The sequence below is a fragment of the Wyeomyia smithii genome, chromosome 2 (assembly GCF_029784165.1).
Source record: "Wyeomyia smithii strain HCP4-BCI-WySm-NY-G18 chromosome 2, ASM2978416v1, whole genome shotgun sequence".
Lineage (NCBI taxonomy): Eukaryota > Metazoa > Arthropoda > Insecta > Diptera > Culicidae > Wyeomyia > Wyeomyia smithii.
Genome location: NC_073695.1, coordinates 189,653,165 through 189,660,820, shown reverse-complemented (window position 1 = coordinate 189,660,820; position 7,656 = coordinate 189,653,165). Strand labels below are relative to the sequence as shown.

Below are 7,656 nucleotides of genomic sequence, written 5' to 3'. Positions count from 1 at the left end.
GTTAATGTCACAGACAGATGACCTGTTGGGTGTTACCACTACCCGACGCCGCTGCGCTCAACCTGGCTGCCTGACAGCTATCGTTAGATGCTATTGACAGCGCATTCTCTATTGTTCCCGACTGTCTAAGAGAACCACGCTTTTAATTCGTTAGTTATTGAAGTTTTACTTAGTCATAGCTAAACGCCTTTTATTACGTTCCTTCGACTACAAAAGTGGCGACGAGTCTGGTGGATTGACGAAATTTTGTTCGATATTCGGTTTTATTTCACGTTAGATATCGCAACTCTAACCCAAAATTCCATCTCCCACGCGAAAACGAAGGAGGCAGAGCAGTGCAAGTATGGACAGTGACGATGATTTTCGAGGATTTCCTGCTGCGGATTTTCAGCAGCAGCAGGAACGGCGCCGTGAGCAACAAAATCTTCGATCACAAAACGATCAGCCTCCTCCAGCACCACAGGGGAACGATGCCATCATGCTAGAAGTGGTAGCCATGATGAGTCAAATGATGCAGCAACAACAGCAGTTTTTTCAAGCGATGGCGGCCAATGTGCCGCAGGTCCCAGTAAATCCAGAGCAAATTCTTGATACGCTTTCAAGCAATATTCAAGATTTTCGCTACGATGCCGACAGTAACGTTACTTTTGCGGCCTGGTTTTCGCGCTATGAGGACCTTTTCATGAAGGACGCCGCTCGCCTTCCCGTTGACGCAAAAGTCCGTCTGCTGCTACGCAAGCTTGGTATGGCCGAGCATGAGCGTTATGTTAGCTTCATCCTACCACAAAAGCCCGGAGATTTGCGATTCAACACAACTGCTGAGAAGCTTACAAGTTTGTTCGGTGCCAAACAGTCAGTCGTAAGCAGGCGTTATCGGTGCCTACAGGTTACAAAACAGCCAACCGAGGACCACGCTTCATACGGCTGCCGCGTTAACAAACTCTGCGTGGAATTTGAGCTGGGTAATATGACTGAAGACCAGTTTAAATGTTTAATATTTGTATGTGGATTGAAGTGTGAGAGTGATGCCGATATTCGAACGAGGCTTTTATCGAAAATTGAAGAGCACGATAATGCTACATTACAGCAGTTGTCCGAAGAGTGTCAGCGACTCCTTAACCTCAAGGCCGATAATGCCATGATTGAGGCACAACCGTTCAAGGTACAAGCGGTTCACCAGCAAACAGACCGCAAGCGTTTCAATAAAACGGAACGTACTCCATCTGGCTCGCCAGCTGGTAATTCAACAGTTTGCCTAAACGACCATGTTGGTTGTGTGGTGCATTGCATTTTACACGAGACTGCAGTTACAGGAAGCATAAATGCTCCGTTTGTGGGCAATACGGCCATCGAGAAGGTTATTGCAAAAGTGCGAAACCTCTGATAAGGAAAAAGGGAAGGAAAGTTTTTTCGGTTACCAGCAATGTAGTCGTCGTTAACGAATGTACGGTGCAGCAACGTCGAAGATTTGTGACGGTTGATTTCGGTAATACGTCCATCAGGTTGCAGCTCGACACCGCCTCTGATATTACTGTGATCAGTGAGGCACTTTGGAAACAAATTGGTAGTCCAGCCTTGTCACCACCATCGGTTAGGGCAAAGAAGGCTTCTGGTAACGGTCTGCCGCTCCAAGGAGAATTTCGTTGTGATATGAGAATCGCTGAGACCACACGTTCTGAAGTTGTCCGAGTCAGTAAAAAACCGTTAAATTTGCTTGGTGCTGATCTCGTGGACAGCTTTGGTCTCTGGTCAGTTCCGATGGATACATTCTGTTGCTATGTGTCTGGCTCCGAAGATTTGTTGCTGACACTTAGATCGACTTTTCCCAAGCTGTTCAACGAACAACTTGGTTTGTGCACTAAAATGAAAGCTTCATTGGAGCTAAAAGCGAACTGTCGACCGGTTTTCTGTCCTAAACGTCCTGTGGCCTACGCGATGCTCGAGTCTGTCGACCGCGAACTCGATAGATTGCAGCAACTTAACATAATATCTCCAGTCGATTATTCGGAATGGGCAACACCAATCGTCGTAGTCCGCAAAGCCAACGGGGCCATTCGGATCTGCGGGGACTACTCTACGAGCCTCAACAACGCCCTCCAGGCGCATCAGTATCCGCTGCCTCTACCTGAGGACATTTTCGCCAAGCTGGCAAATTGCAAAATTTTTAGCCAGATTGATCTTTCTGATGCGTTCTTGCAGGTGGAAGTAGACGACCAGTCGCGGAGCCTGCTTACGATTAACACACATCGGGGCCTCTACCAGTACCACCGCCTTCCGCCGGGTGTCAAAGTAGCGCCCGGAGCCTTTCAGCAACTTATCGACACCATGCTTGCTGGGTTGAAGGGAACATCTGGCTACCTCGATGACGTCATCGTCGGTGGCGAGAGTAAACGGGAACATGATCAGAACCTTGAAGCGGTTTTGCAGCGTATCCAGGATTATGGTTTCACAATTCGTTCAGATAAGTGTTCCTTCGGGAATGGACTGCGACCGGACCCAGCAAAAATTGAGGTGATTGCCAAGTTACCGCCTCCCACCAACATTACGGAAGTACGCTCATTTCTGGGAGCTATCAACTTCTATGGGTAGTTTGTACCCAATATGCGTATGCTCCGCTACCCGTTGGACAAATTGCTTAAATCCGATGCCAAATTTGTTTGGGATGATGAATGTCGAAAAGCCTTTGACAGGTTCAAGCAGATTCTGTCGTCAGATCTTCTGCTCACACACTACGACCCGACGCAGGAAATCGTAGTATCCGCCGATGCTTCCTCTATTGGGCTAGGAGCTACCATCTCGCACAAATTTCCGGACGGTTCTCTCAAGGTAGTCCAACACGCATCGAGAGCATTAACAAGAACTGAGCAAAACTACAGCCAACCGGATTGCGAGGGTTTGGCTATAATATTTGCTGTTACGAGGTTTCACAAAATGATTTTTGGTCGGAGATTCACACTGCAAACCGATCACGCACCTCTTCTCAGAATTTTCGGATCAAAAAAAGGTATCCCGGTGTACACGGCGAACCGGTTGCAACGCTTCGCTCTGACGCTATTACTCTACGATTTTTCCATCGAGTACATCACTACGGATAAATTTGGCAATGCTGATGTGTTGTCGCGGCTAATAAATCAGCACGTAAAGCCAGACGAGGATTATATTATAGCCAGCATTCGGTTGGAGGAAGATATAAGGTCAGTTGCAATCAATACAATTAACGTACTACCCCTCAGTTTCAGAACCGTCGCGCAGAGTACACAAACTGATCCGCTATTACGTAAGATATATCAATATATCGTCAAGGGGTGGCCGAAACCGAAAATTGTTCAGCCGGAAATTAAACAATTCTTTGCCAGAGCGGATTCGTTAAGCGTAGTAGACGGATGTATTCTGTTTGGCGAACGGCTTGTGATTCCGTCGCAGCATCGCAAACGGTGTTTGACGCAGCTCCATCAAGGGCACCCAGGTATGGAGCGCATGAAAGCCATTGCTAGGAGCTATGTATATTGGCCAGGTCTCGACGGCGACATAATGCATTATGTGAATGCCTGCCAAAACTGTGCGCTCGTAGCCAGGTCACCTCCTCGCTCTCCATCAGTTCCATGGCCAAAAGCAAACGGTCCATGGCAACGCGTGCACATCGATTATGCGGGACCTATGGATGTTGATTACTTTCTTGTCGTCGTGGATTCCTTTTCGAAATTTCCCGAAATAGTTTGCACCAGTCGTACGTCTGCTGCCGCAACCATAGCTATTCTTCGTGGAATATTTGCTCGGCTTGGTATGCCGGTAGTCATAGTAAGTGACAATGGTCTTCAATTTGCAAGCAATGAAATGGCCGAATATTGCGCTGCGAATGGTATTGAACATATTTTTACCGCTCCATACCATCCTCAATTGAATGGTCAAGCGGAGAGATTTGTAGATATATTTAAGCGGGCCGTGAAAAAGATTCAAGGGGGGAGACCAAGCATCAATGAAGCGTTAGACATCTTTCTTCTCACGTATCGAAATACTCCTAATTGCTCCGCTCCTGACGGCAAATCACCTTCGGAAATAATGTTCGGTCGCAAACTGCGAACGTGTCTTGAGTTGCTCCGACCGCCAGTTCAACACTTCGAAAAGCCACCAGGGAACGTAGACATTCGAAGACGATTTGTGTGCAACGATCCTGTTTATGTTCAAGTGCATATAAAGAATTCTTGGAAGTGGGCACCTGGGGTCATTTTAGAATGCATTGGAGACGTGATGTATAACGTTTGGGTTGACAATCGACGATTATTGCGATCCCACATTAACCAGTTGCGGAAGCGCATTGATTGCGACTCTGCAGCAACGTCGCTCAATAAGCAAGTGACCCTTCCTCTTGACGTTCTGTTGGATACCTGGAACCTGCCTCTCTCATCGGCTTCTGTGCAGCGACCGCTGGCACCAAAGCCTGTACCATTGCAACCCATCGTATCACAAGAAGTTCTTCAAGATCAACAACAACCTATTGAGTCGTCGACACCGAAACATGATAAGCCAACTGTATCAGCAGCGAGTCAGCAATCGTCGTCGTTGTCTACGCAATCATCTACAAGTTCGTCTGAAACAACCTTAGTCCCTCAGCCAGTATCTGCGCGTCGCTCTTCTAGAACTCGGAGAGCACCAGATCCCTACCTTCTATATTAAAAAGGGGAGATGTCACAGACAGATGACCTGTTGGGTGTTTCCACTACCCGACGCCGCTGCGCTCAACCTGGCTGCCTGACAGCTATTGTTAGATGCTATTGACAGCGCATTCTCTATTGTTCCCGACTGTCTAAGAGAACCACGCTTTTAATTCGTTAGTTATTAAAGTTTTACTTAGTCATAGCTAAACGCCTTTTATTACGTTCCTTCGACTACAAAAGTTAAGAATAATTCTCTCAAACAGTTTACTTATTGAAGAAAGCAAACTGATTGGTCGATAACTTGAAATTTCAGCTGGGATATTAAAGATTCCATCGTCACCGGGTGCTTTCATATTTTTGAAATTTTTAATAATTGATTAAATCTCATTCAAGTTAGTTTCAATTATTTCTGCAGGTAAAAAATTCTGGGAAGAAATAAAATTAAATTGACAAGTGACTTCATTTTCAATTGGACTCACAAAATTCAAATTTGAGTTATGAACACTCTCAAACTGCTGAGCAAGTCTTTGAGCCTTTTGTTCATTGGATAGAAGAAAACGTTCACCATCTTTTAAAATTGGAATAGGCTTTGAAGGTTTCTTAAGAATCTTCGACAGCTTCCAAAATGGTTTTGAATATGGTTTCAATTTTTCAACTTTAGTCTCAAAATTTTGATTTCTCAGAAGAGTAAATCTATGTTTAATCTCTTTCTGTAAATCTTTATAAATAGTTTAAAAACAGGGTCACGAGAACGTTGATATTGACGTCTGCGGACATTTTTCAAACGAATTAGAAGTTGAAGATTTTCGTCTATTATTGGTGAATCAAATTTCCATTGAGCCATTGGAATAATTCCTGGCATCAACAATTGCACATTTTAATGCTTCCAAAGCGGAATCAATATTCACTTCGTTTTGCAAATCAAGCTCATTATTGAAATTTCTCTCAATATGAGTTTTGTATCTTTCCCAATTAGCTTTGTTATAATTCAAAACAGAGCTCATAGGGTTTAAAACTGATTCATGTGATATAGAAAAAGTTATTGGAAGATGGTCAGAATCAAAGTCAGCATGTGTGATCAAATCACTACATACATGACTTTGATCTGTAAGCACCAAATCAATTGTTGAAGGGTTTCTTACAGAAGAAAAGCATGTAGGACTATTCGGAGACGAAATAGAATAGTATGCTGAAGAACAATCATTGAATAAAATTTTGCCATTGGAATTTCTTGATAATTATTCCATGAACGATGTTTAGCGTTAAAATCGCCGATTATAAAAAATTTCGAACGATTTCTGGTGAGTTTTTGTACATCACCTTTAAAATAATTTTTGTGCTCGCGTGTGCATTGAAATGGTAAATATGCTGCGGCAATAAATAAAATCCCAAGTTCAGTTTTTACTTCAATTCCCAAAGTTTCAATAACTTTCGTCTCAAGATGGGGAAGAGCACGATGTTTGATTCGGCGTTGAATAACAATTGCAACTCCACCGCCGGATCCCTGAATCCTATCATATCTATGAACCACGTAATTGGGATCATATTTTAATTTTATGTTAGGTTTCAAAAATGTTTCAGTAATAATTGCAATATGCACATTATTTACTGTTAAAAAATCAAAAAGCTCATTCTCATTGGCCTTCAATGAGCGAGCATTCCAATTTAATATCTTAATTGATTTATTTAAAATCATTGCTAAATTTTAAATTAGAAACAATTTCAATGGTAAAATTTGTGCCTATTTGAATGGCTTCAAACATTGATTTTGCCTGCAACATGGCGTTCGTAAGATCGAACATTGCCTGTTGCAAAAAAGAAAGTTTACCTGCCGTAATAGGCCCCAGGCAGTTGACATTAGAAAAAATATTTTCAGCAGCAATATTAGATGGAGTAATAGGTGTACAATTATTTTCTAGTGTGTTTTGCTTACCCATATTAACGGTCATTTTCGAACTACCAACACTAGGCGGTATAATGTTCGAACTACCTGTAACCCGTGCATAAGTTAAACGGGTATACAAAGGAGTAGGTAAACTATGCGTCACTGGTACGCTTGGAGAATTTTGTTTTGAATTTTGTTTACCTTGCCTTGCCTTAACAATTGCTAAACGGACTGGGCATTGATAAAAATTCGACATATGGTTGCCGTTACAATTCGCACAGCGAAAATTTTTACTCTCTTTCACAGGACATGTGTCCTTTTTGTGAGAAGAGTCTCCACAAATGAGGCATTTTTGGTCCATGTTACAAAACTTTGAACCATGGCCATAACGTTGGCAAACACGGCATTGGGTGATATGCTTTTCACCTCCGCCAAACTTTCGATATAATTCCCATTTTACACGCACGTTATATAAAGCATGTGCTTTTTAAAAAAAAATTAAGTTATTAACCTCACTGCGGTTAAAATGAATTAAATAATTTACAAGGGAAATTCCAGTTCGCTGACTGTTTTCGCCTCGTGATTTTTGTTTCATCAGAATTACTTGGGTAGGGGCTATACCAAGTAATTCTGTCAAAGTAATTTTGATCTCATCAACGGTTTGATCGTTGGTGAGACCTTTCAATACGACCTTGAACGGCTTGGCGCTCTTCGTATCATATGTAAAAAATTTATACATCTTTTCAGTTAAATACTGAATAAGACGATTCCAATCTCTCAATGTTTGGGCCAGTAAACGGCATTCGCCTCTTCGGCCAATTTGATAAGTAACTTTGACGTCGGAGAGAAACGTAGAAAGTTTTCTTTTAAAAATATTAAATTCAGAAGCAATAGCTACCACAATAGGTGGAACTTTCTCCTTTTTAACAGAAATTTCACTTGAATAGTTTTATTTTCGAACATTTCAATTTCGCCGGCTTCTTGCTCAGGCAGAATATCATATGAATTTTCACTTTTCTTTTTTCGTCCTGCCATTTCAGGTGATCTTCTGATCTGGTTTCTTTTTTCGTCCTGCCATTTCAGGTGATACGAAAAAAGTTCAAAAATAATATCTAA

The 7,656-nt window shown here is 42.5% G+C and overlaps 1 pseudogene; it reads left to right on the top strand.

The window, feature by feature from the left end:
* The first annotated feature begins 343 nt into the window (after positions 1 to 343).
* LOC129720281 (uncharacterized protein K02A2.6-like) lies at positions 344 to 4,674 on the top strand (annotated as a pseudogene).
* Positions 4,675 to 7,656: the final 2,982 nt, after the last annotated feature.